At 42.3% G+C, this 26665-nt stretch overlaps 1 pseudogene; it reads left to right on the top strand.

Moving 5' to 3' along the window:
* Positions 1–7466: 7466 nt before the first annotated feature.
* Positions 7467–13790, top strand: LOC142588554 (uncharacterized; annotated as a pseudogene).
* Positions 13791–26665: the final 12875 nt, after the last annotated feature.

Below are 26665 nucleotides of genomic sequence, written 5' to 3'. Positions count from 1 at the left end.
AATGTATGCATCTTCTGGGCACTGTATCACCAAGCAAATGCTGTCCCGTTGTTGTGAAGTTTGTGAACTTTAAAACAAAGGGCAGCTACTTTCCGCACGCAAGCTGTTGAAATAAAAAAAAATGTAACAGTATCTGAAGATTTCTCTCCCGCTACCCTTTTCACACGAAGAAAACTAATCGAATGCTCCAGAAACCATCGCGGTTCCCCACCGTTCCTACTCAGCTATAAAAAGCTAATTGTTAATAAGAAACGCTACACTTACAATGCAATCACGGATAGCTTCGAAGAAATTAAAACGAATGAACGCACTGAGTCGCATGAGCACGTCACTGACACTGGAAGTGAAATGCCCTAGGAAGGCGAGAGGGGCAGTGGACGGCCATTTTCACAACTGTCTATCACATACATCAATGCACGCAGCGTCGTCAACAAACATGATTCATTGTCATCGGCGATAGATTCCTGCTCTGCGCACATTGTGTCTTTTACGGGAACTTGGCTCTCTTATAATGTGCAAGATCGCGAAATCTTTCATGAAGCTTCACATTCTAACATATACCAATACGAACGCCCTGCGTCTCGAGGTGGGGGCGTACTATTGCGGTTTGAAATATTCCTTCATCGAGCATATCAGTTAGCACATACCTCGGAATTGTCTGGGCATAAGTAAAAATTGACCATCGCAAACTCATTTTAGGCGTGTGCTATAGACCCCCGTCTCCTTCTTCCTCTTTTTTAAGTGAACTGCATGCCGTCCTTAATACGATTTACACTCGGTTTCCTACGTCTCGTGTCATACTTTTAGGGGATTTCAACTTCCCTAATATAATATGGAATACTAACCGTCCTACTTCAACTCTGTACTCAACAGAATCACAAGAATATTTGTATATGTGTTCGGCCTTAACGTTAACCGAAATTGTTTCCGAGCCAGCCAGATTATCCGCTACTGCACCGTGCACACTTGACTTAATTCTAACAACTACCCCTGATCTTCTCTCTGATCTTTCTTGCTATCCTGGAATTAGTCACCACATACTGCTAAACTTTCACAGCGAAACAACCGCGCCAAAACGCTCAAGACAACGCAAAACTATTCTTGACAACAACAGAGCAAATTTGGACGCAGTGAATTCTGAACTTCTTGCATTCATAGACGTCTTCTTGCATACCTTCGACAATAACTCAGTACAATCTAATTGGGATGCATTCGAAACTAAAGCCCACGAACTATTAAAAAAAATGCATTCCAAAGCGAGTCATCACCATCCATTGCCAGGCGCCATGAGATTACATCTGTTTAAAACGGTTATCCAACATGTAAAAACATCTTCATCGCGCAGCCAGGCTATCACCTTCTAATTTACGTTGGAATGCGTACAAGACTGCGTCTGACGCTTATCTTGCAGCCATCAGAAACGCGAGAGAAAGCTTTTTATCTACTGTGCTTCCGTCGATGCATGCCTCTAACGTAAAGAAATTTTGGCGCACCATTAACCCTCCGCCTCACGACACTATCACCTTACATGATTCTTCTGACGAACCCGTACCCAACGATCTTTTTGCGACCCTTCTAAATCACACATTTGTACAGAATTTTCCTCTTCTTCTTGAAATAAATAACCCCCGACACAAGCGTTCAATTACGTAGCTATGCCTTCAGTTCGAATCGACGTATCTGGTGTCGCTACCAAGACAACGCACTGACGTCCTGAGTATGTCCTCAGTACGTCCCCGCAAGGACATTGCAACGTCCTGAGGACAACCTCTACTGGTCCTTGCGAAGGCCTAGAAAAGTCCGCATGTTCGGCCTCGGCACATCCTCAGAACATCCTCAGGTAGTCCACAAGGATTTTTCTAGGATGTTTTGAGGACTTAGTGCGCCCTGTAGGCTTCCTTGAATGCTGAATTTTTGCATTCAGTAACCTGGTTTAGCGTTTAACAGAACATAACACTAAGGCATGCTTATGGGCCGCATATATCGCTGCGTTTAGAAGTCGATCATTAATGAATAGAATGCCTTGGTAGCCTCGGCTTGCTGGTTAATATATATACAAGGCTAATTTACATATATTAAACACACCAATGTGACTGGGCATTGCGTGACAAAAGTAGCACAAGCTCTTGCCATGATCAGCTAGTTTTCAACACATATGCACAGTAAGGTTTGGCGCTGCTTAATTGCCTGACGTGTGCTTGTATATTGAATCGGCTACTTCATCTATCGCACGAAAATCAATATTTAAGGTGCCATGAGCACCATGCCCAGGTAATGTCAAGTCTGCCTTTTGAATCATGGATGAAATTCTGGCTGCAAGGAAACGTAATTTTTCTGTACCAACGAAAATGAATCTACCTGGTTATAAAAAGTATCTGTAGCAGGCAATGCATACGCGTAATGGTCATGGCACCTGCTAAAGCAAATAAGTATAACCAGTTTCCCAATGGCTAGAGTTTATTATGAAAGACTGTGGTGGCACTTGCCAAAGTCCGCATTTCTTCAACGAAGTGCAGTTTCCTGACTAGAATATTATGAATGACTGTGCTGGCCCTTGCCAAGGCCAGCAATAATTCTTGAACATATAAATCCTCTTGAAATTGGGCTCTGTACTTGAACTTTGAGGCATTTAATCCGAGAAATCTGAGAGCACATCCAGTGAGCCTAGAAGAAAATAATATACTGTGATGATGAGCACTGATAACGACAATGGTTCTGCAAGAATATAAATATTGCAAGTACAGCAAAGTGCAAGTTCTCAAACAGGCAGCCCATGACTCTATGTTGGGTGCCAGACAGCATCCAAATTGTCATATGGGGATCAAACCGATAAGCACGAAAACACTCACCTTCAAATGTTAAGTATTCATGTAAGATAATAATGTTCTGAGTATTTTTCCCGATAGTCTGAATACAAAACTCACCTTCAATTGTGGCAGCCTTGGCCAGCTGTTTTCGCAGTTTTTCGTCACAGTGGCGCAGCTACACCTTCATTACACTCTAGACATCACTTCTTTTTGATGTAGGAAAATTTTGTCTTACAGGCCCTCAAAGATGCATTGGAGATTACTTATGCAACATTGTGTATATACAAGCTCAAAGCAAAACATTAACAGTATCCAGAAACAACAGGAAATGACATATTAGCCATCTTAGCTTGCCCAAGTGCAATAGTACTTGGTTCAGCTGGTTTAACACTCTTCCGCTTGACTTTACGAAGTATGTAAACCCGTACAAGTCTAACTTTTGAAAGCGAGAAAGGAAATTACTCTAACAAGTTTCTTCTTAAGACAATATAAACATTCAGGCAGCCAATGCCTTACTTGTGATTGTTTCAGCCACTTGCAGTGCGGAAAAATTTTTCTTTCCTTTTTTCCCAAGCCAACTTACTGCAAAGCCACTTCTTGGCTTAGTAAAATTCCTACAATGCGCTGTGTTGCGGGTCCTATGCTGCTGCCACCAAGACCATGAAATTGCTGCATCTGTAAAACATGGGTAGTGATGGGGGGAGGGGCTTGTTGGTGAATCATCAGGAATACTTTTGATGCAGCGCTAAATGAAACATGGACACTAGGAGGCCCATAAATGTTAACACACAGTGCTACTAGCAACAACCTATTCTCAAAACCAGACCACTTATATGCCATCAGTGGCAAGCAGACATAGATCACGTGGAAGCACTGAGACATGCACTATGAAAGTCGCACTATCGAACCATATTCACGACCCAGGATAACTTACCAGAACAAATTGTCACCGCTTATGCAGGAAGTCAAAGTCCTTGGGAAACGACACTATTGATGGCTTGCTAATGCAAAATTCGCTAGGTAAGTTGATATGCTCGGCCTCAGCAATCAATCCGGCCAACAATAATCTTGTTTTCGCCATCATTGTTGCTCGTTATAAAGAAGAGATCACTGTATTGATTGTTGAAGCAGAGCATATCGACATACTTGGTGAATTTTGCATTACCAAGCCATCAATAGCGTTATTTCCCAAGGAGTTAGCTTTCCTGCGTAAGCAATGACAATTTCGATAGCGTGACTTTCATAGCGCATGTCTCAGTGCTTCCGCGTGATCTATGTCTGCTTGACGCTGATGGTTTAGAAGCAGTCTGGTTGAGAGAATAATCATTGTTGCTAGTAGCGCTGTGTGTTGTATTTTTTATGTGCCTCCTAGTGTCCGTGTTATGTTTTGCTCTGCACCACTATCCCTGTAAAACGTGCACTGGAATGTCAGTTTCATATATGCAAGTACATTTGATACAGCACGTAAAGAAAAGAAAAGATATCAGACCAGGCATGTCCTTGTTCCTTCATTTGTTGATATCTCGGCATCAAATTCTTCGAATGCCTCGCTGTCCTCGAAGGGTTTTTGGACCACATCCTTTACGGGCCCAACTGTCAAAGGGCCACTGCATAGCTGGTGTGCAATGGCATCACGTTGGCGCCCTTGGTGCTCAACTTTCATTAAAATTGTTTGCAAGGTCTTGAGGACGTGGTGTTCAAAACCTACTAAAATTGAGGTAACAATAACAATGTATTAAAGATCTGCAGCTTGCTGACATATTCGAAAAGAAATGTATGTAATCATTGTATTCTGCTAACACTAGGCTATGGAGCTGGAACTTTTTTAACTAAGAAAATAAAAAAATGCCAGTCATGCAATGAGCAATGAAATAAAAAAAATATATGTAAATGCAGGAGGTAGGCAAATGACATTCTAGTTTAGAATAAGGGGAAGTGAAACGGGAAAGGTTGTCTCATGCATATAATGGGTAGACGAGATGAATGGTGATATATAAAAGGAAGAATAGGCAGTTGAGGGCAGCAGAGAATTATGCAGACAGAGTGATGAGTTCTAGAAATGCGCAGGCATAGGTTAGGTTTGGCAGATGAAGCATACAGTCAATTTGAGATGCAAGGTAAAGGCCATCCACCTGTAGTAGACAAGGCAAGCTGACAATGAAAACTCGGACGATGCACACTCGTAGATTCTTGTCTATTTCACATCGACAGCAAAAATCCATGCACACAAAATTCTTAAATATTAGAGTGGTCGCTTGGGCTAGTTTGTAATTCATGATAAAAATAATGTACAGTGCGAAGGTCAAGGACTGCAAGAGACGACATACAGAGCGCTGTGTATATCGTCTCTCGCAGTCCTTGTCCTTCGCGCAGTAAGTTATTTTTCATCTTAATTTTTGTCCAGGGTGCCACACTCAGCTGTGGTTTTGGATGCTAACCATTATGTTAAAAAAGCCCAAGGAATTCGGGCATGCATTATGCACAGACAGAACACGTAGCACCAGAAAACATCTCAAATTTGAACACCAGTCTAACAGAATGTAGTTTTGTTTACCAGATAGCCCATTCACGGTTGAAACCGGCCTGCTTGTGGGCCTTGAGGTAGGTACTGCAAGTTATTTAGCCATTGCGAGTGCATTTCCCTCACAAAGTTCTTTGCCAACGAAATGTCCATCAATTGCAAAACAAGGTTTTCTAGTTCACAAGTTTGGAGTTGCATAACATGCTAATGTTGAGGTTGCACTATGAATGTAATCACATTTTGCAAGCTCATTCAGCAGTATTGCCTATTGAACTTGCAAATTAATCTACTGTCTGCTGTACCAGAAAGGAATACACACAGTCATGCCCTTTTTTATGACAGAGCATGGATGAACTTAGCATTCAAATTATCGCCAAATTCAACTAAAAGTACTATGCACTTACTAGACAGTACATCAGCAGTAGGAAATGGAGCCCTGCTTAGCCCATATGATCCTGCAAGTTATGCCAAGATAAGTAACATCAGTGCAATCAATATACTTAGTCTTACCTGATTGTGAGATGTCATTTCTTGGTTGAGAGGCAGCCGTAAGAGGTGAGCGGGCATGGGTGCTGGTTTTCTGGCGTCTCTCCAACCCTATTCGCAAAGACAAGTGTCGATGCAACGAAGGGAATAAACGGGCATGCCATGGTACTAGAACATGATGCACTCAACCTACCTAAATGTTCATGCTCAAATGGCTGGCTCCTACAGTCGTAATGACCTCCAAAAAACAGCACAAATATAGTATTGGAGCTGATTTCTATAGCCATGCATACCTTACCTGAGCTTGGTGTCACCGCTCGACTAACGTATGGCCATAAGCCTGGCAAGGCAGTCTGAACGTTGTCTGCAATGTCACCAAAATAGAAGCAATAAACTGCAGTTTCGAATAAAATGATCACATTGACAAAATGTGTGCGTTTTAGAACAGTCTTCAAATTCAAATCTACCTCCTCCACAGGGCGTTGAGATGCAACTCAGCTGCAGCTTTCTGCAATGCAACATGAATTTAGCGTTGGACTCATAATGAGAAATTTTGCAAAGTCAATATAAATGGCTCAGTCAGCTCAACCCAACTGCTTGTAGCAAAGAAAAGCTGCCATTAAATGCGAGAACGTGTGGTGAAAGTATGTAGGTTGTATTCGTTCACTCAAAGTGTCGAAATTGTACTCAGGCAGTGAGCATACGGTAGCATAAGTAGCAACCTTCAGGTGACCACTCAGACTACACTGAAGCCATGCAGCCATCATATTAAATTTTTGTGCAGCTGGCCCCTTGTGTAAGGAGGCTTGTGGATTTTTGAGTAAATGAAAATTCTGAGATATCCAACAAAGATATAAATATTTGCCCAGTTGGCAGCTGCATGACACATAACTTGTTTTGCTTTGTGTTGATTTTTATTTTGTCAGTTAAATCAGCAACACAATATGTATTACTTGATGATGGACAAAGATTGAAAAAATAATTATACAGAATATACAGTGTTAAACTTTGTTCAGCCACATTAAGACAAACCAGAGGTCTTTCCATCATATCCAGGACGCCGTGGAAAGCACCGCTGCAGTGGCTCCCTTGCAGAACACTCAGGACTACCATGCATTATTTCTGCAATTGCTTGTAATTCTTAATTTAATTGTATTTAATTTACAATTCCTAATTGTAATTGCTTGTAATTTATAACTCGATGCCAGAACATGTAGTAAATGTTTGTAGGTTGTATTCATTTACGCAAAGTGTCAAAATATGTAAACAACGAGCAGAAGCGGGGATAACTGAGGGGCCCGGATAATAATGAGAAGCCCACAAACAAAGACACGATGGAAAACATGGGGAAAATTACTTGTATTTACTAATGGAAATAAAAAAATGATTAATTAACGGAAATTAAGGTGGATCAAAGAACAACTTGCCACAGGTGGGGAACGATCCCAGGTCTTCGAATTATGCGTGCGACGCTCTAACCAATGGAGCTACCTCAGTGCCGTTTCCCCATCCACTTTCTTGGGTAACCTTGGGAGTGTTAGCCAGCCCCGCCACTCACAAACCTTGTCGGCGCATGTGGAACATCCTTTCTCCTTCAGGCGTCACGAGTACGTGATCTTTTTAGGTGAAGGCAGCTGGTCAATGAACCCCGCATGCTACCTGAAGGCATCAATCTTGCCAGATTCGAGACCCTCAAGTGGTCAGTAAAGCCATGCATGCTACCTGAAAGCATCGATGTTGCTGGATTCCAGACCCTCGTCGAGGGTCTCTAATCCGGCTACATTGATGCCTTCAGGTGGCATGGAGTGTCTCGAATCTGGCAACATTGATGCCTTCAGGTAGCACGCGTGGGTTTATTGACCAGTCGCCTTTACAAAAAAAAAATCACGTACTCGTGACGCCTGCGGCAGAAAGGATGTTCCAATCAGCCGCAAGGTTTGCGAGTGGTAGCACTTGCAAACACTCCCAAGGTTACTTGCAGTAGTAAAGCAAATACTGAAGAAAGTGGATGGGGAAACGGCACCACGGTAGCTAAATTGGCTAGAGCATCGCATGCGTAATGCGATGACTTGGGATCATTCGGCACCTGCGGCAAGTTGTTTTTACATCCACCTTGATTGCCATTAATTTATCATTTCTTTCATTCAATTAGTACATACAAGTAGTTTCCCCTATGTTGTCCCTAGAGTCTTTGTTGGTTGGCATCTCAAAATATGTAAACAGACACCTTACAGACACGTTCTCAATTATGTTGTACCAAGATAATTTTTCTAATAATAACGAACGTGACACAACGTGAAATGCTTTTGAGAAGTCAAGAAATGTACAGTCAACAGAATGTCCTATATGCCGTGCGCACGTTAAGTGATGAACGAATTCTATAATTAGTAAAGGCAAGGCGCAGAAGAACAGGACTCAAGAACACACACGACAGGACTTGCGCCGGTCCTGTCATGTGTATTCTTCTTGAGTCCTGTTCTTCTGCGCCTTGCCTTTACTAATTCAAGCATGAACCAGCTAGCCCAAGCAAGAGTTTTACGTGATTTCTGTAAGCTGGGTGACACCCGAGTAACCGCTGCGAAAACCATGCTGATGGATGTTTAACAATGGGCATGCACTAAATGACTCATATTGGTATAAAGCTTGTGCTCTAATACTATACATGTCACGCTGGTCAAAGATACTGGTCAATAATTTGAAACAATATTTAAAAGTCCCGATTTAAGTATAGGCACAACGTTTGCAAGTTTTCATTCATCGGTTAAAGATCAGTCCTCTAATGACTTGGTGAAGAAAATCTGCAGCTACTTTGACATAAAAAAAGCACAAGAAGAGAGCAGGATCGTGGGTACACCGTCTGGTGTAGTAGCACTCTTTTCTTTAAAGCATTTTAAGAATGATATGATTCCTCGCTCTTCAAAGAGAACATCTGCCAGGGGTTCGGTAAGTCAGGGCGATAGTCGGCCGGGCAAATGTTGCTTTCAGCAGTAGAAAATACCAAGCTTAAAAACGCCTTAAGGCAGTTCACTTTCTGCAGACTATAGTGAACAATAATTCCGTCATGCTGAAGTGGCGGGAAGGACAGCCCACCCTTTCTATTTTTTAAAATATAGACTGCCAAAATACTTTAGGGTGATCCTGGATCTGCAGGTCAAAGGACTGGAAGTCGGTGAATTTGACTTTTTGAACCAAACTGTTCATATCTTTTGTAATCTTTCTGAAATGATTCTTGCTTTCTTGCAATTATTTTCTTTTTAGGTATGCGTATAGATGTCTCTCTTCAACGCATCTGTGCACCTTTGTTGTAAGCCATGGCTTGCTTTTGCTGCAACGTTCCGTCATCACCCATGACGGCACATATCGTTCACGCAGATCAAAAAGTTTATCTTTCAGTGTGCTGAAACACAAGCTAACCCAACAGAAGCTAGTGGTCTTACCATTATGTGCAGAGCGCTGTGGAAAGTTGCACGAGTGCAGTGGCTCCTTTGCAGACCGGTTTGCAGTACCATGCGTTCTTTCTGCACAAGAACATAAGGTATAACTTGGAAATAATTCTGCTCGTTGCAATCACAACAGCGGTACTTGTTAATAGTATAAAGGCATTTTGTAATACTAAAGTTTCAGGTTCAATATTTAGACCTGTTAGGTGCACAGACAGCTACATAAACGTTAGTGGGCTTTACATCCCTGCAGCCAGCGATGTTAAAATTTGCTACATGCTGTGATACAAGCTCTCTGTGATGACAATTGTGAGTGTAAATGTTACACAAGAAGAAATACTAATAGGCAGCAAATTACATGCCACAACTGTTTCAAGCAACAAGTAAAACCGAAATGGGGTTCGATGGCCTGCACATAACATATTGCACCTGCATAGCAAAACAAGTGATGCAAAAATTTCCAGATTTAGTTGCAGTTATAAAAAATTGTGGCAATGCAATGAGCTGCTTCTTTTGATTTAAGCAACGAGATGCTCAAACTGCATTATGAAATTGGAAACTTCATTTAGGCACCCTAAATGCATGCAAGAAACCATACCATTATATGCCGAGTGCTGTGAAACAGTCAAAATACTTGACGGTTCCATCCTTGCAGGTCTTTCTGTAATACCATGTGTTGCTCCTGCATGAGAACACGACAAAATTCCACGAGCACTCTAGGTGTAACAGTTGATTAGAGAAAGGGAGGGGGGACACGTGCCTAGTGTGCCACCCCCTGGATATACCTCCACTGGCAATATAGAGCACCGCTGATGACTGTCATGCATAGCAGACTGGTAGACAGTATTTAACAAATCTAGTAACCCTCCAATATGGAGACCATGACATCTTTGTCACCTCTTTACAGATGGCTGAAAAAAATGCATACGTTTCTGCATAGACTGTGGTGGCTGCGGAAGTGGAATCTCGTCTTCATCCCTGTAATGCCTTCTTTTCTTTTTCCTTTTTCCTCTGCCACGCTCCCTTGCACTTGCGACGTCTGAGTTGTCTTCAGCTTTTCTGAGGCCCCGTACAGCATCATCGTAATTGGCTGAAATTGGCAATATTATTCTGCACTGGCTTTGAAAATACAGGACATCACTGGAACTTCAAACGTATTCAAACTGCATATGTATTCAAAAAGGTTACTTGCCACAAGCAGCAGTTACCTTTTTGTTCATTTTAATGTCCCTTTAAAGCATTATTTCTACACTTAAATTAACTATAGTTTCACCTATGCCCTCTCGTGCTTGATTGATTTTTCATATGAGTAGGAAATTAAGCCAAAAATGAAAGACAAGTATGGCATAAGTATAAATAAATGGGCAGCATTAATTTGCTTTGAATGCACGCACGAAATAAAATACAAGCACCGTTTAAAACAAGATCACTGCAATTAAAGTCTAATCTAACTAAGGAGTTCATTGTGGTCCCACATTGTCAATAATCTGCTTTGACCTATAAAACCATTTTACCCCAACTCCGTATTGGTACCAATGGAATACGGGGAATATTGACGGCATTCCTTGCACTGTAAGCAACATAGTGTAGTGCTGTATGGAACTAGCATGCTGAACTATTATTGCAATGATCAACTATGGCCTACTTTTCTGGTGCAAAGACGTCAGAAGTAACATTTTACATGTGAATAAGGAAGCTCCTATTCATTTGATAACTAAATTCAGCAACCGAAACGTTTAGTCTGCTATGGTTAAACGCAGTACAACCACATGCCCCAACCAGTCTGGGCACTCACTTGTGCAGTTGTCCACATAAAAGGCCGTACAACCTAAAACTATTCCACTATGTTTTTATTGCAAATTGGTCATTAGCCCTCTCTGATAGGTCAGAATGGTTAGGGTTCAGCCCACACGGGTGGGCACCACACCAATATGGGCAGATCCCGAGCCATTTTGATCTATCACAGAGGGCTAATGGTCAATTTGGAATAAAAACAGATTGGAATAGTTTTAAGTTATAGCTACCATAGTTTGTACCATGTTAGTTATCTGAACAAGTATGTACAAGACGCTTAAAAACAGCATGTTCTCCTTGAAGACATAGTGGCAGACATTTAATTTGCAAGCTCAACTTTCACCTTTCACTCTCTTGATCTGAAGCTTTGGTATAACCTATAGGTTCTATCATGAACAAGCGGTGCTTCAGAATAGAATGCAACATAGTGCAAGCTTCATTAAAACTTCTTTCTGGGCGAGTTGGTGCATACTTGACATAAAAATGGCAACAGCGCAAACACATGCAACCACAAAGCACCAAGGACAAGACACAAGCGCTGACTGTCAACTAAATTTTATTGACGGAATACGGACACCTTATATAAGGGGAAAGGCAGAAGTGAAGGGGGGAGGGAGTGATACGCAATCGGGGAACAGGACACTGCGCGTCGACGAACGAACGTGCCGGCGGACAACGGAATCAGGCGCAGGAAAACAAGAAAACTAAGAAAAAACTAGAAAAAATAAAAAGTAGAGAAAAGCGATGGATACTAAGATGCAATCAATTAGTAAACGGTCGCTTCCAAAAACTGAAGCTCTGCAGCAAAAAGCGACACAGAGGGGGTGTTTACGCACTTGCTGCCATATTTCTGTATGTGAAACGCTCCCAAACTGACCCGCGCCGTCGCGTCTGCACTCTTACCGAGAATCTTCGTCTCTCCCAATCTACGAGATACAAGCAGCGCTTGTGTCTCGTCCTTGGTACTTTGTGGTTGCATGTGTTTGCGCTGTTACATTTTTGATGTCAAATAGTGCAAGCTACATGCAGAATAGTTTTATTTTATTTTATTTTAAATACTTTCAAGGCCCGTAGGCGCTACAGAAAGGAGTGGTACATATACACAGAAAAAGAATGCAGATCAATGAATAAAATATTTGTTAGATGGCATGGAAAACAGCAGTCTTGAACCTCGATGAGCCTATAATAGTAGCGACCGATGTGGGGAGGTGGTTCCAGTCATTGAAGGTGCGAGGTAAAAAAGAGTAATAGTACGCGTTCGTGCGACAAAATGGCACGGAAACTTTATGAAGGTGATCGCTGCGGGATGAAAAGTAGGAAGGAGGAATAAGAAGTTTTTCTTTTAATAACGGGTTGTGGTAAATCTTGTGGAAAAGGCAGAGGCGACTGTATGCACGACGCACTGAAAGTTCCGGTATGTTAAGGGTTTGCTTCATGAGTGTTACGCTAGCATGACGAGAGTGGGCTCGGCGGCTGTGCACAGACCCAGATCCCTAAACCATTCACTCTTGTCATGCAGGTGTTTCAGCGCGCATTCATGCGCCTGTTGCTTCCAGCCCTAGTGACGGCTTCCCTGGCAGCCCCGCTGCAATGTCGTGCTTCGTCAGGTGAAACTGACAGGATTACCTGTCACCCCTCTCTGATGTGCGCCCCTGGTTTTTCAACTGCACCGCCCTTCAAGCCCCTGGATTTCGTCGGGAGCGGCGGATCTGCGTTTTCGATGACATCGCTACTGAAGACGGTGGTGTTCGATGCAGCATGGACGAACCTGTCATCATCGACACCAACCTTACGGTCAACTACAAAAGAGCAGGCGCTACCGGTGGCGCCTTGTGGGCTCGGCGGCTGTGCACAGACGCAGATCGCTAAACCATTCACTCTTGTCAGGCAGGTTGGTAAAGCTTACAGTCTTTTTTGTAAGAAGTCTAGCAATTACTTCCTGCTTCAGCTGCCGAGCCCGCACTGCTGCCTTCTTGTCGCTCTTGAGTGCTCTCATGTAATTCGTGCTTTGTTGATGATGTAGGGTGATATCGAAAGCAACCCGGGGCCGGACTGCAACGCTTTACTAGTTGAATTGAAGAACTTGTCTGCTGGATAGTCGCAATTAATCAGTCAGGTTCAAGACCTGAAAGTTCATTTATTGTCGACGGACAAAGCTATTGCTGATATGGGCAAACGCATGACTGATCTAGAGGGGCATTATCAAAATCTTGTCTCCCTGCGCTCTGACTTTGAAACCGTCAAAACGTCTACCGCTCAAGTGGCCACCGTGGTACACAGGCTTGAAACGCGTATTGATGACGCCGAGAACCAGTCACGACGCAATAATCTTATTTTTTATGGCCTCCCTGAATCAACTGGATCAGAGGCGTTTGCCCTGACCGAGCAACTTACCATCAAGCACTGCCACGATCATCTGAATATTAGTATCGAGCTAAAGGAAATTGAGCGCGCACATCGTCTCGGTCATCGCACAGGTACTAACCGCCACCGTCCTGTCATAGCAAAATTCACCTTCCATAAAACGAAAGAATTGATTCTTTCTAACGGCCGCAAGTTCAAAGGAACCAGCTTCAGCGTTGGAGAGGATTTCGCTCGTTCGTACAAAACGCTCTCAGGCACCTCACAACTTTCGCGAAAAGCAAAGCATTACCCTTTTCTTTGCGATTCAAAACACTGCATATGGGCCGTAAGCGCTACGTCTACGACGAACAAACGCAGTCTGTCAAAGAAATAATATAGCAATTTCCCCGTCGTAAAAATGTCTGTTGTACTCTTAAGCCCAAACCTAGGATATCATTGTCTGTAATCTTTACCAACGCAGGCAGTTTCCTTCCAAATCGTGACGCTTTTCCTTACCTTCTTTTATCATCTAAAAGTACTATAACAGTGATAACCGAAACGTGGCTAACAGAAGATATAGCAGATACAGAAGTACTAGCCGACCCACCAGAATTTAATGTCTATCGAAAGGATTCCCAAGGCGTGCGGGGGGGCGGTGTACTGATTGCTGTGCATCAGCAGTTATCGTGCTCCGTAGCCAAAAACATCACTTCTGATCTTGAAGTATTATGGCTAATTATTCATGCTTCCCCCCATACGATCATTTTAGGTGTTTGCTACAGGCCTCCGAATAATATTCCAGATTTCTCATTTAAACTTAATAACAGTTTGAGTGACCTTAGTAATCAACACCCGCAAGCAGAAGTCCTCCTTTATGGTGATTTTAACTTTCCTCAAATAGACTGGAGCAATGACATCCCTATAACTATGGGCAGTGAGCCTGCCAAAGATTTTGTGGATTTCTGCCTTAATTTTAATTTAACCCAACTTGTATCAGAACCTACACGTGTTGCACAGAGCACTTCTAGCATCTTAGATCTCATCCTAACCAGTAATCCGGAAAGCTTATCATCAATAGCATATCTACCTGAAGTCAGCGACCATAAAGTAATTCACGCCACATTTTCGTTTCAACCCGTGAAACGCCATTTAATCAGCAAAACAATCCGCCTGTACAATAAAGGTAATTATGATGTAATTAATAGTGATCTGAGCACGTTTCTTCCTACGTTCGTGAGGTTATGTTCTACACGCTCTATTAATGAAAACTGGTCGATATTTAAAACAAACTAGGTGATCTCGTTGATAAATTCATACCAAGAATAACGTTCCGCGGAAATCGTAACAAACCATGGTTCACTAAAATGCTTAAGCGACTTGAAAACAAAAAGAAACGTCTCTTCCGCTCAGCCAAACTAAACGGACACCCCTCTGCTTGGGAGAAATATTTTGTAGCCGAGGACGATTATCTGAGGGCTATACGGAAAGCTAAATTCTCCTTTTTCCACGATGAGCTGCCTAAAATGCTTACGAACAGCCCTCGTCAATTTTGGCAAATAATAAACCCTCAGGAGGCGCGCATGATCAGCGTGTCAAATGCACACGGCGAAGTGGTCAGCGACAGCGAGTGTGCTGACATTTTTAACGCAGCCTTTTTCTCTGTATTTACTAACGAGACTTCAACTCCAGATCCTCCCACATCTACTAACATATGTGGGAATGTGCGTATGTCGCCAATTATATTCTCGGCAGACGGAATCACTTCGATTATTGATAACATCAAGCTTTCATCGTCAGCAGGTGTAGATGATATTTATTCCAAACTCTTAAAAAATATTAACCATGTATCTGCTGCGTACCTAACTTTGTTGTTTTCACAGTCACTCTCTACAGGCATCTTACCATCCGACTGGCAAGTGGGCAAGGTCGTTCCAGTCTTCAAATCAGGCAACAGGGACACCCCAATAAATTATCGTCCTATATCATTAACTAGTGTCCCCTGCAAAATCATGGAACACGTCATATACTCGCATATCATGAACTTTTTAGACTCAGTCTGTTTTTTTCACCCTGGTCAGGACGGATTTCGAAAAGGTTACTCTTGCGAAACACAGCTGGCAATTTTCCTTCACGACCTGCATGTTAACCTTGACAGTAATCTTCAGACTGACGCCATATTCCTGGATTTTGCAAAAGCATTTGACACAGTTCCTCATAAATGTCTGCTGCTAAAATTGTCTCAGTTAAATTTACACCCCGACGTACTAAAATGGATAGAAGCATTTTTGACTAACCGCTCTCAGTTCGTTTGTGTTAATAACCATTATTCTAGCAGACTCCCCGTAACATCAGGCGTAACATCCGTCTTGGGACCACTTCTTCTTTAAATTTACATTAACGATCTACCAACGCATGTATTATGTAAAATTCGCATGTTTGCAGATTGTGTAAACTGCCGCAAAGTTACTAACACATCTGACCACACACTCATGCAGAACGATCTCAATAATGTACAACAATGTTGTCATCGCTGGCTAATGAACCTAAATCCTAACAAATGTAAACTCGTGTCTTTCACTCGCAGCCGTAACCCCCTCACATTTACCTATTCCAATGCTGATGTTCCAATAGAATCAGTCCAATCATTCAAATACCTCGGTGTCATCCAAATTGTGATCTGTCCTGGCGCTTGCACGCTACTAACATCATCTCAGCTACTAATAGATCACTGGGATTTCTTAGGCGACATCTGCGTCATACCCTACAACAAGTAAAAGCGTTGGCCTATAAATCATTTGTAAGGTCGAAACTTGAATATGCATCTCCCATCTGGAATCCGCATCAGATTTATATCATAAATGCACTTGAGGCTGTGCAAAATCGTGCTACTAGATTCATTCAATCTTCATGTTCATATGATACCAGCATTTCATCTATGAAAGCGCAATCTGGCTTGGAAACGCTTTCTTTACGTCGACAGGTTGCCACCCTCTCTCTCTTCCGTTCATTTTTTTTGAGCTCCCTAAATCACCCACCGTACATCACGCCCCCTTCATACATATCTCATCGCACCGGTCATCCGCTTCAAGTTGCACGCGCACGTGCGCGGACCACCACTTTTCAAGCATAATTTTTTATTCGAGCATCAAGGGACTGGAACGGCCTTCCACACGCCATCGCAGCCATCACAAGCCCATCTGCTTTTACTGAAGCTGTTGTCACCCATATCTCAAAATGAACGCCTGTTTCTAATGTTTATTTTATTAACCACCCCTTATGTAATACCCCTCTAATGGGGTTTTTAAGGTAATAAAGTGAAGTGAAGTGAAGTAATTAGATAGAATAAAGCGGGACGCGCAGTTCTGAACGGCTTCGAGGGAGAGGGTTAGTGATACTTGAGGGGGATCCCAGATGGCCGAGGCATATTATACTTTTGATCAAACAAGTGTTTCGTAGAGCGTCAGTTTTGAAGATGCAGGAACGGCGTAAAAGTTTCTGCGTAGATAGCCAAGTGTGCGATTAGCGTTAGAAGTTATAAATTCAACATGCTTGTGCCATGATAGATCGTGAGTGATGTAAAGGCCGAGATACTTGTAAAAATTAACTTGACAGAGAGGAGTACTATTCAGAAAATACATGCGTGTGTCAGTATTGTTAGAGCGGCGCGATATGCGCATATATTTACATTTATTTACGTTTAGTTTCATGTTCCACGCATTGCACCATTCAGATAAATTGTTAAGGCCTTCTTGTAGTTTAGTGGAATCGGCGGGGTCACTAATATTATGATATATTACGCAGTCATCAGCAAATAGGTTAATTGAAGACGATTTTACGCAGTCAGGGAGATCGTTAATATAGATTAGAAAAAGCAGACGCCCGAGGACGGATCCCTGCGGCACCCCTGATGTAACTGACGAAAAAGCAGAGGAAGCGTTATTGGCAGTTACGTACTGAGTTCGATTGGAAAGGAAGTCCTTAATCCAGGCTAATACTAAAGGATCAATGTTAAGCTTATCGAGTTTAAGATTTAGTAGATCGTGTGTTACCGTATCAAAGGCCTTAGCATAGTCCAAGAAAATACAGACAACGTCAAAGTTATTGTCAGATGCAGCAAAAAGATCATTAGTAAAGCAAGCTAGTTGGGTTTCGCACGAGTACATTTTTCTGAAGCCATGTTGACAGGAATGAAAGAATGAATTGGTTTCCGAAAATTCAGCAAACTGAGAGTAAATGATGCGTTCCAAAAGTTTGCATGAGATGCTTGTTAATGAAATGGGACGGTAATTTTCGGGAGCATGCGCATTGCCTGACTTTGGGACTGGAACCACCTTTCCTTTCTTCCAGTCGCGCGGCAGCGAAGAATACTGAAACGACTGAGCAAACATTTTAGAAAGAATAACAGATGAAAACACCTCAGTCCATTTCAATATTTTCGAATTAATACTATCAGGCCCACTGGCAGACGAAATCTGCAGATTATTGATTAGCCGGCTAATACCAATCCAGTCAATTATTATGGGATCCATCACAGAGAAGTTTCAACTTGGTGCACTCGGTAAATTGACGATGATATTGGCATTGAGGAAAGAGACAAACGCCTCATTCAAATTGCTGCAACATTGATTAGGTGGAACACTGTTGCCATCAGGGTAAGTTAAATGTATAATGTTTGTTTTAGTCCCATTAACAACACTCCAAAACTTGCGCGGACTCGTTTGAAGAAACGAGGGCAGTGTAACATTCAAGAAGGTAGTTTTAGCGTTACTAGTCATTTGAATGTACTCAGTTTCCACTTTACGGTACGTTCACCAATGAGCGGGGAGATTTGTTTGCTTGGCCCGGCAGAATAACCGTTTCTTTTTGTTGCGCAGGCGTTTAAGAGAGTTGTTGAATCATGGCGACCTAGTGTTTGATGGTATCGTTCGTTGAGGTATATAACTGTCAATTAGAGATAGTATATTTTTGAAAAGTTGCAAGTTATCCTCAACTGAGCGTTCCTCGAAACCAGAGATGTAAGCAGCTGTGAATGATTCCATTTCTGCCGTGATAGAAGCCGTATCGGCCTGCTTGTAATCGCGAAGAACCTTAAAGCTCTTTTTAGTAGAAACATGGGCACGCAAAGTGAAATGAATAATCAAGTGGTCACTTAAACCAGGAATATAAGGAAGTTTGGAAACCAGATCAGGTGTAGTAGTAAAAATGAGATCAAGGATACTAGCGGAAACTGCAGTAGTACGAGTATGTTCATCAACAAGTTGTGCGAGGTTGAAATCGGAACAATTACCAAGAAACTGTACGCATTCCGAAGAATTTTTTGTGATAGTGGCGGTAGCACTGTGCCATGAGATGTTTGGAAGGTTGAAATCTCCCAACAGAAAAAAAGGCAATGTGGAGTATCGCATAACTATATTATTTAAGACGTCATGAAGTGCATTACAGAAAGAACGGGGTGCAGTTGGGGGTCCGTAACATACGGCGAAAATGCAATCCCTATTGTCAGTGGTAATACGCACGCACACCAGTTCTAAAGCTGACACGACTGGGACACTTGAGGAAGGAAACTCTTCATTACCAGCGATCAAGACACCCCCATCGATACGAACATCGCGGTCATATCGATAAATAGCGTATTTGTTTTCACAGTCAAAGATTTCACTGCTTTGAACTTTTGCAGAAAGCCATGTTTTGGATAGAATAACAATATCAGCGGAACATGAATCAATATTAGCCGAGAGTGCCGCTCGCTTGTTGAGCACGCTACGTACATTGCTAAAAAGAAGAGACACATCATGTGCGTGGTGGGAAGATAGCTACGCAGACGAATTGCAAGTATTGCTCAAAGATGGGTTGCGATTACCATGTGACTCACGAGGGGAGTCAACTTCACAAACGTTATTAGTGGATGCGCAGTAGATGTAGCACTTTTTGTTGATGATAAGTCTGTTAAAGCGCAGTGAAAAAGGTTGGCCGCTAGATTTTCCATATTCAATTAATTTACAATTTACATGTTAATAAAACACACAAGAAAAGTCTTCATGTTCGAATAGCACACAATCATTGCAATACGGCTGAAGCCTGCATATATATAATGGACAAAATAATAAATATTACCAAATGCCTCAACAACTTCACAAGGCGACTCCTCCAGTCATTTCCAGGCATGACCCCAGCTTTTAACAAGCTTTTTATGTATATTGTTTGTGGAGGCCACATGCAGCTGTTGCCACCAACCCAGTTTTTCTGTATAATGGCAAGAGCATCATCCATCTTCTGGAAGTTTTACTGCTATGTGGAGGCTACCTTGCAAAAAAAGAAACCTAGTTTATTTCCAAAAGCAGTTCCACTAATGAGGACAAATGAAATTGCAACATCTGTACAGCAACGTGACAACTATCGCGGAACAACAGCATGCAAAAGTGGTAAAATAATATTTTCTCTCTTGAAAACCACTGTCAGACATTTCTGAAGTATACTCCTAACTGGCCAGGACCGCAAGCCAGAAAGCTGAGATACAATGCAAATCCCAAGCATTCTTTATTGACAAGGTTTGTATACAAGTCTCTCCTTTGGAGGAACTCTCTTCCTATCACAAAAAGTGTGCATGACTTGTCATGCACAAAGTTCTCCACAATAATATTTGTTCCATTATTTAGTGTGCAGCAGCTGTTCTTCTTACCTGCTGCCAGTACAACATTGCCAGGTAATGTGGCCTTCTTAAACTGTGTGCCTTGGAACGGCAGAATCATTGGACCGCAGTTATGCTCTACAGAAAATAGACCTTCTGGTGGTACCAAATTTGTTTTTGGAACATTTCCTTGCTCTGACAATCTATTGCAGAGCCGCTCAAGGGGATGTTCAGGTTTTCGTATCATTATCTTGATGTTTGACATATAGTTTTAAAATGGAAACGCACTCCAAGCATCCAGGGGACCTAGGTTCTCAGATGCAATGTGGCTTAAGCCATGCACATTGTGCGACACTTGCTCTTGTCCATAAATGTTGATGAAGTTTCGAAGAACAATGTTTAACAAGTCACCTGCATAACTAACCTCACTTGCAGTTGAATTAGGTGAGGCTAGTATTGTAATAGCCGCATGCAGTGTAAGAAAATCCTCATACATGTGGGAAGAGATTGTAGAAGACAACACTAAAGCCCTCCGTATAGTAAGAAGAAGTGAAGTTCAGTTGCCTTCCAGCGATCTAGCTCCACAAGACTTCGCGGCTTCCTATTAAAATCTGAAGGAATGAATTCTGCAAGTTTAGTGTTCCTCTCAGAGATTTCACTTCGAACTTTAGAGCCAAGTCGCACTTCTTTCGGCCCGCGAACCCACAGAACAAGGAGTTCTTGCATGACACCTAAGCAGACTAGGTGTATGTACTCCAAAGGCACATCCTTTATCATATCTATTGGGAGTTCCTCCAAAATTCTGCGGACTGTGCGGTGTTGCTCCTGACTCTGATTGCGAAAACTGTTATCATTACGGAGGGTGATAGCAAAAGTCGGGAAACAAACTCTTCCTTTTCTATACATTCCTTTGACGGTGCATATTGTGCAGTTGAAATATTTTGTGTGGCTGCTGATATAAAGGACAAAGGCTTTAGCAGGTGCATCACAAATTATACTAAGCAGCTTCACAGGAACTGATGCATCATGAAAAGAAAGGCCTTCCACCAGCAGTTCTTTAGTTTCCTCAACAAAGCACTGCAAGAACTCATTTGCATCTTGCGGTTCGGTTTTGCCGAAAGAAAAACTGACAACAAATGGTTCTCCATCTTCAAAATTTTGGATGCGGCCGAGGATGATCCAGAATTGGTCTATTGAACTCTTGGATAGTGGCAGACCATCCATGTTTAAGCTAAGACTAAGCTCGGCAGGCAAGTGCTCATGGCCAAGAAGTGCTTGCCGCAGTCCTGCCTCTAGGCCAAAATGGTGAAATTTCCCTCCTCCTAGCTCTTTGATGTTAAGGACCCTTTTTTGGAGTTTGCAGAAGAGCTCTAGTAGACGACGGTAGTGACGAAAGGCAACTGTGCCTTCGCAGAACTGCCAATAGTGACGTGACCACGGCCTGAGGGAAGTGCGAGTTAACAGCTCAAGCTTGCAACATCTGCCATATGGTCAGCACATTGCGGTCACCACTATCAGATTCAGAGTCCTGCGTGCTTTGTGCATCACTGCTTAGGAGTTGGCGTTGTTCGTGTTGCAACAAAATGGTCGAAGGGGACAAGTCCATGTCGCCATCAGATGAAGCCCCGCTGACTAGGTCACTCACTAACTCAGTGTCCACTACGCCATGCTGACACACCGCTTGCACATCGTCATGAACTAAACGTGCTAGCTCTCTACTCAACTCAGGAGATTGCGCTATCTCCCTATCATCCAAATTCATTTCACACTGATTCTCCCTGCGACCACTGTCATCCGCGCTGGACACGAAAGACAGCGCCTGTATTGGCTCCGTTGCATGTGAGGCGCTGCTCGACAGCGCTGCGAAGCCATTGTGAACGTCTCTTAGGAAATGAACACACGCATCAATGCGCCGTTTTCGCTCCCGGCGAAACTGTCATTCACTGCTTTCCTCCATCACGAGCACAACAAACAACACCACGGTTTTCAGAAGGTTCGACAGCACTCACCGGCATTCACATCTAGCTCCAGATCATTTTCTGCTGTCCTGACTTCAACATCAGCGACCGCTTCGCAATGCGCCAACTTTTTTATTGAGCGCCTCGCCAGAATGGGAGGCTCTGGCTTGGCTTGACTTCATCCCAGCGTTGCCAGCGGCAAAAAGAAAAAAAAACGCGGGGCGGCGATCTTGAACAAAATTTTATTCTTTACAACACTTATTACTTTTCTTTTTGCCGAGCAGTCCGTAAGGGAGACGGCTAAGGAAAACAGCTCATTTACCAAAATTGCATTTGCGACTTATTTATGCCGATGTTCTTTCAGTTTATGCACAACGTCATAATTAGGCTATCATCGTAACTTCATAGCCTTTTATACATAGCCAAACTATTTTTAATTGTAGTTCGCAATAAATCAACACTTAAATAGCATTTATTTCACAACTAGCACCTTTCCAAGTGATTAACAGATTTGTTATCCTGAACACGTCCTTTTGAGGACAACTCTAGGATAATCCTGCAACTGATATCATCAGGACATCTTCAGAACGATGCAGAACGGACGAGGACGCCTGTACCTTTTCATGACGTCCTCAGGACTTCCTCAGGACTTCCTCAGAACGACACAGAACGGACGAGGACGTTTGTACCTTGTGAGGACATACTCAGGACGTCGAGTGTTGTCTGGGTAAGCTTATCGACGGGTTAAACAACTCGCCATCTCCCGGCTTCGACGGTATTAACACCAAATTTTTGAAAAAACACTAGTGCCTACTGTTCTATTATATTAACAAAAATATTCCAAGAATCTTTGGAGATGGGCACGCTACCCAAAAAATAAAAAATAGGGAAGGTGATTCCAATCTTCAAATCAGGCAGTAAAAACTTCCCTTGCAATCACCGCCCTATTTCTGTCACAAGTAACTGTTGCAAAATACTACAACATGCAATCTACAGTAACTTGGTAAACTTTCTGGAATCAAACTCATTTTATAGCGCCACCCAACACGGATTTCGCAAATCACATTTATGTGAAACGCAACTTTACTCACGCATTCGCATTTCTACTGCGGCGCTGTTTCCCCATCCACTTTCTTGGGTATTTATGTGTACGCAAAATGCGAAGGTTGTGGGTTCGGTTCCTACCTGCAGCAAGTTGTTTTTTCATCCCCTTCAATTTCTATTAATTTATCGTCTCTTCATTCCATTTATTAAGCACAAGTAATTTCCCCTATGCTGTCCTTGGTGTCAGTGTTTGTTGGCTCCTCATGATACTTCTATTTACAGGTGACAAATGTGAGCTCAAGCAAATTTAGGAACAAGGTACATTGTCTGCAGATTCATCAGCCGGTGGAACTGCCTGAGCCAGCTCCCTGAGTCATGAAGTGACCAATGTGTGATATTATATTCACAAAGCAAATCTCTACAAGGTGCCTTAGCGACATTTTGCTTATGTAGTCGTGTTATTGATTTCATTTATTAAAAACTGTTTGAAACTTTTGGCCATTTCAGTGCTTCATTTGTGTGATTAATCATTCTTTATGGTAAGCGCGGCTTTAAAATGTGTTGACAGTTTTGTGGCCTTGTGATTATTTCAGTGGTGCTATGGTGGGTTGTAAGAAACGGGCCTGACTGAATTTTATGGCCAAGAGACCACTTAAAACGCCACCTTTGTTCTGGTGCTTCCCCTCACAATAGTGTTCCCACTGTAAATTCAGAAGTTTGTTAGATCTTGCTGTCATTTCTTCAACTACACCGTAGCGCATTGACGAAGTGGTATTTTTCGATACAATTTTAAGGCGCTGATGCTTGCAATGAATCTTAAACATTCGTGACTAGAAGTACCGCCACTTTACATTTAACGAGCTTTGAATGCTTTGTTCATTCGTTACCTTGGGGCCTTAAATGACCTGTCAACTAATTGCTTTCCTAAGTTATAAGGTTACGTTACACAAATATTAGGTAAACAAGGCTAGGTAAAACAAGGCACTGCAAGGGCTGTCCGAAGCACGGGGTCGCTCGAGGTCACGGCACGGCCCTTCGTTTTCCTCTTCAGACGGCACATACACAGTCTGCTTCATTACAGTATGTATGTATGTATGTATGTATGTATGTATGTATGTATGTATGTATGTATGTATGTATGTATGTATGTATGTATGTATGTATGTATGTATGTATGTATGTATGTATGTATGTATGTATGTATGTATGTATGTATGTATGTATGTATGTATGTATGTATGTATGTATGTATGTATGAATACTTTGTTTAGCGCAAAAAGTATTCATGGATTCGCACCAACTAGCCCGCCAACGCATTGTACGTATGTATGTATGAGTTTCTGGGTTATGTTATGTTGACTGTTCTGTTAAGACTATATGGGATAATGCATTTGCTCGATGTATGTACCACCCGCTGACTAGCGACTGTTATTAGGCGAGCGACAGTATTGTTTGTATTTTTGAGACTTTTTCTACATAACTATGGAGACATTTAACTTGTATACTGTATGTACCATGTATTTCTTACGTCGTAGCGTAACTGTGAAAACGTTGCATGACAATTCCTGGTGCTTGTGTGAAAAGGCTATTTGATATGTTATCTTGAACGCTGTATGTGGTAAGTTAAAACCATTCAAAAGTTAAGGAGTAGTCGTCGCCTTAAATTATGCGTGATCTCCTTATGTCATATGAATAATAAAAAAAAAGAACAAGCGCTAACTCACCACTAAACTTTATTTTGAAAACTTCGCCTACTTAAGTATACAGCAAACCAGGATCGCCAAAGTGCGCTGCCAATCAAGCCAACCAGCGCATGATTCAAGAAGCGCATAGGTTACAGCATAATTTTTAACAACTGCTTGTGTTTGCTACGGAAAACTACCGAGGTATCGCTAATACAGACACTTTTTTTCTCTCTAATATGATATGCCTCGATAATTTCTCTGGCCAAACATTGCCACTCCGTCGTAGAACTACAATACCGAAGAGAGAACAGACTGGCGGTCTAGTTGGTACTGCATAACTTGAGGCAAAGTCCGAAAAAAACCCGGACAAGAGAAGGAAGCGCTGTGTCTTCGTTTCCTTCTCTTGTCTTTTGTTTTGCTTTTTTACGATTTGCCTGAAGTTATACCGAAAAGGATCGGCTCACAGGGACAGGACCTACAGTGCGTAGGTAAATGAAAAGAAGCTTTGTTAGTTACAGAGCGCTCATGTTCTCGCGCCCGATCGCTGAAGATTGTTGACCTGCGAGCCAGTTATTTCCGATATTCGAATTCTAGGCCGAAGTGGCAATGCTTTGGCCAGAGTAATTATCGAGGCACATCTTATTAGAGAGAAAAAAGTGTCTGTATTAGCGACACCTTGGTAGTTTTGCATAGCAAAGAAAAGCAGTTTTTAGAAATGCTGCTGCTATCTAAACGCTTCTTGAGATGCCGCATTGATTGGCTTGATGGGCAGTGCGCTTGTGCGATCCTGGACTGTTGCGTACTTAAGTATGCGAATTCTTAAGAACAAAATTTAGTTGCGAGTTAGCGTTTGTCCTGTTCTTGTGTGTTTATCTTCTGTCCGGTCTTGGAATTGCGCTTGCCAGTATCCAGTTGTTAATCATCGTTTTTGAGCAATTTGTTTTGCTTGCCGCATCACCTCTCTTTACGCTTTTGCCACATGGTTGGTTATGTGTTGCAATTTATTTACTCTTGTGTGTCGGTGTTTTCTTCTTGTTTCTTTAATTCACTTTGGATGTGTGTTTGATTACACATGCGCTTGATTACTTGCGCAGCATTAGCGAGGAGTTTAACATGCTTCAACAAGATGTAACAATTTTATCTAATATCAAAAGAAAGCACTAGTCTGTGTCCATTGACCTCTCGTCCTTGTCTGCGCGGCGCATCTTACTCTTCCAAAGCATTTTTGCAGACATTTAGCAGCTGCAACAAGTGCCCCAAGCACTTGTAGCGCCTTTAGCCATGTCCCCACAATACAATACATACATTGTATTAAATAAACTCAACAATAACAACAGCAATCATTTCCCGTAGAATTGGTTTTGCCTGAGCGCTTGAGCGTGAAAAATTTCTTACTCTCTGCTGTCCCAAATTCACACATGTACCTTGTGTTGGTTATTATTTCGCTTTTAATCATTTCTGCGTTGTATGGCAAAGGACAGCAGGCCGTACTGCATTAATAAAAAATATCAGGCGACAGTGCGCTTACATAGGTTAAATATTGATCTTTCGAAGATAGAGGCATTGTTGGGCACTTTTTATACTTTCACACTCTATGATATGGCATATTATGGTTGCTCACACTGTCGCTTGTCGCTTTCAGACTTTGTTTGCAACATCGTTGGGTTGTTTTGACTGCTACGTGATTAGGTTGTTGAGTGGGAATCAGTTGTTCTGCTCTTTCTCCTACAAAATACATGCAAAAGTTACAAAACTACGTATGCAAGATGTGTGTTTATCTATGAATGCAACTATATGTGTACAAAACTATATGCGGAACATAACCGATTCCTAGCTGGAGCCGATTCGGGCGCTACCACTCCTTTCTGTCATCTCAGCAAATAAAGGACAGAACTGCTCTCGCCTTCCAAATGCTCAATGACACGTCGTTCGGGGTCTGTTCGCTGTTCGGCGAAATCA

This window comes from Dermacentor variabilis, chromosome 7, assembly GCF_050947875.1.
Source record: "Dermacentor variabilis isolate Ectoservices chromosome 7, ASM5094787v1, whole genome shotgun sequence".
Taxonomy (NCBI): Eukaryota; Metazoa; Arthropoda; class Arachnida; order Ixodida; family Ixodidae; genus Dermacentor; species Dermacentor variabilis.
Note: the sequence above shows the minus strand (reverse complement) of the source record. Positions and strands in the feature narration are given on the sequence as shown.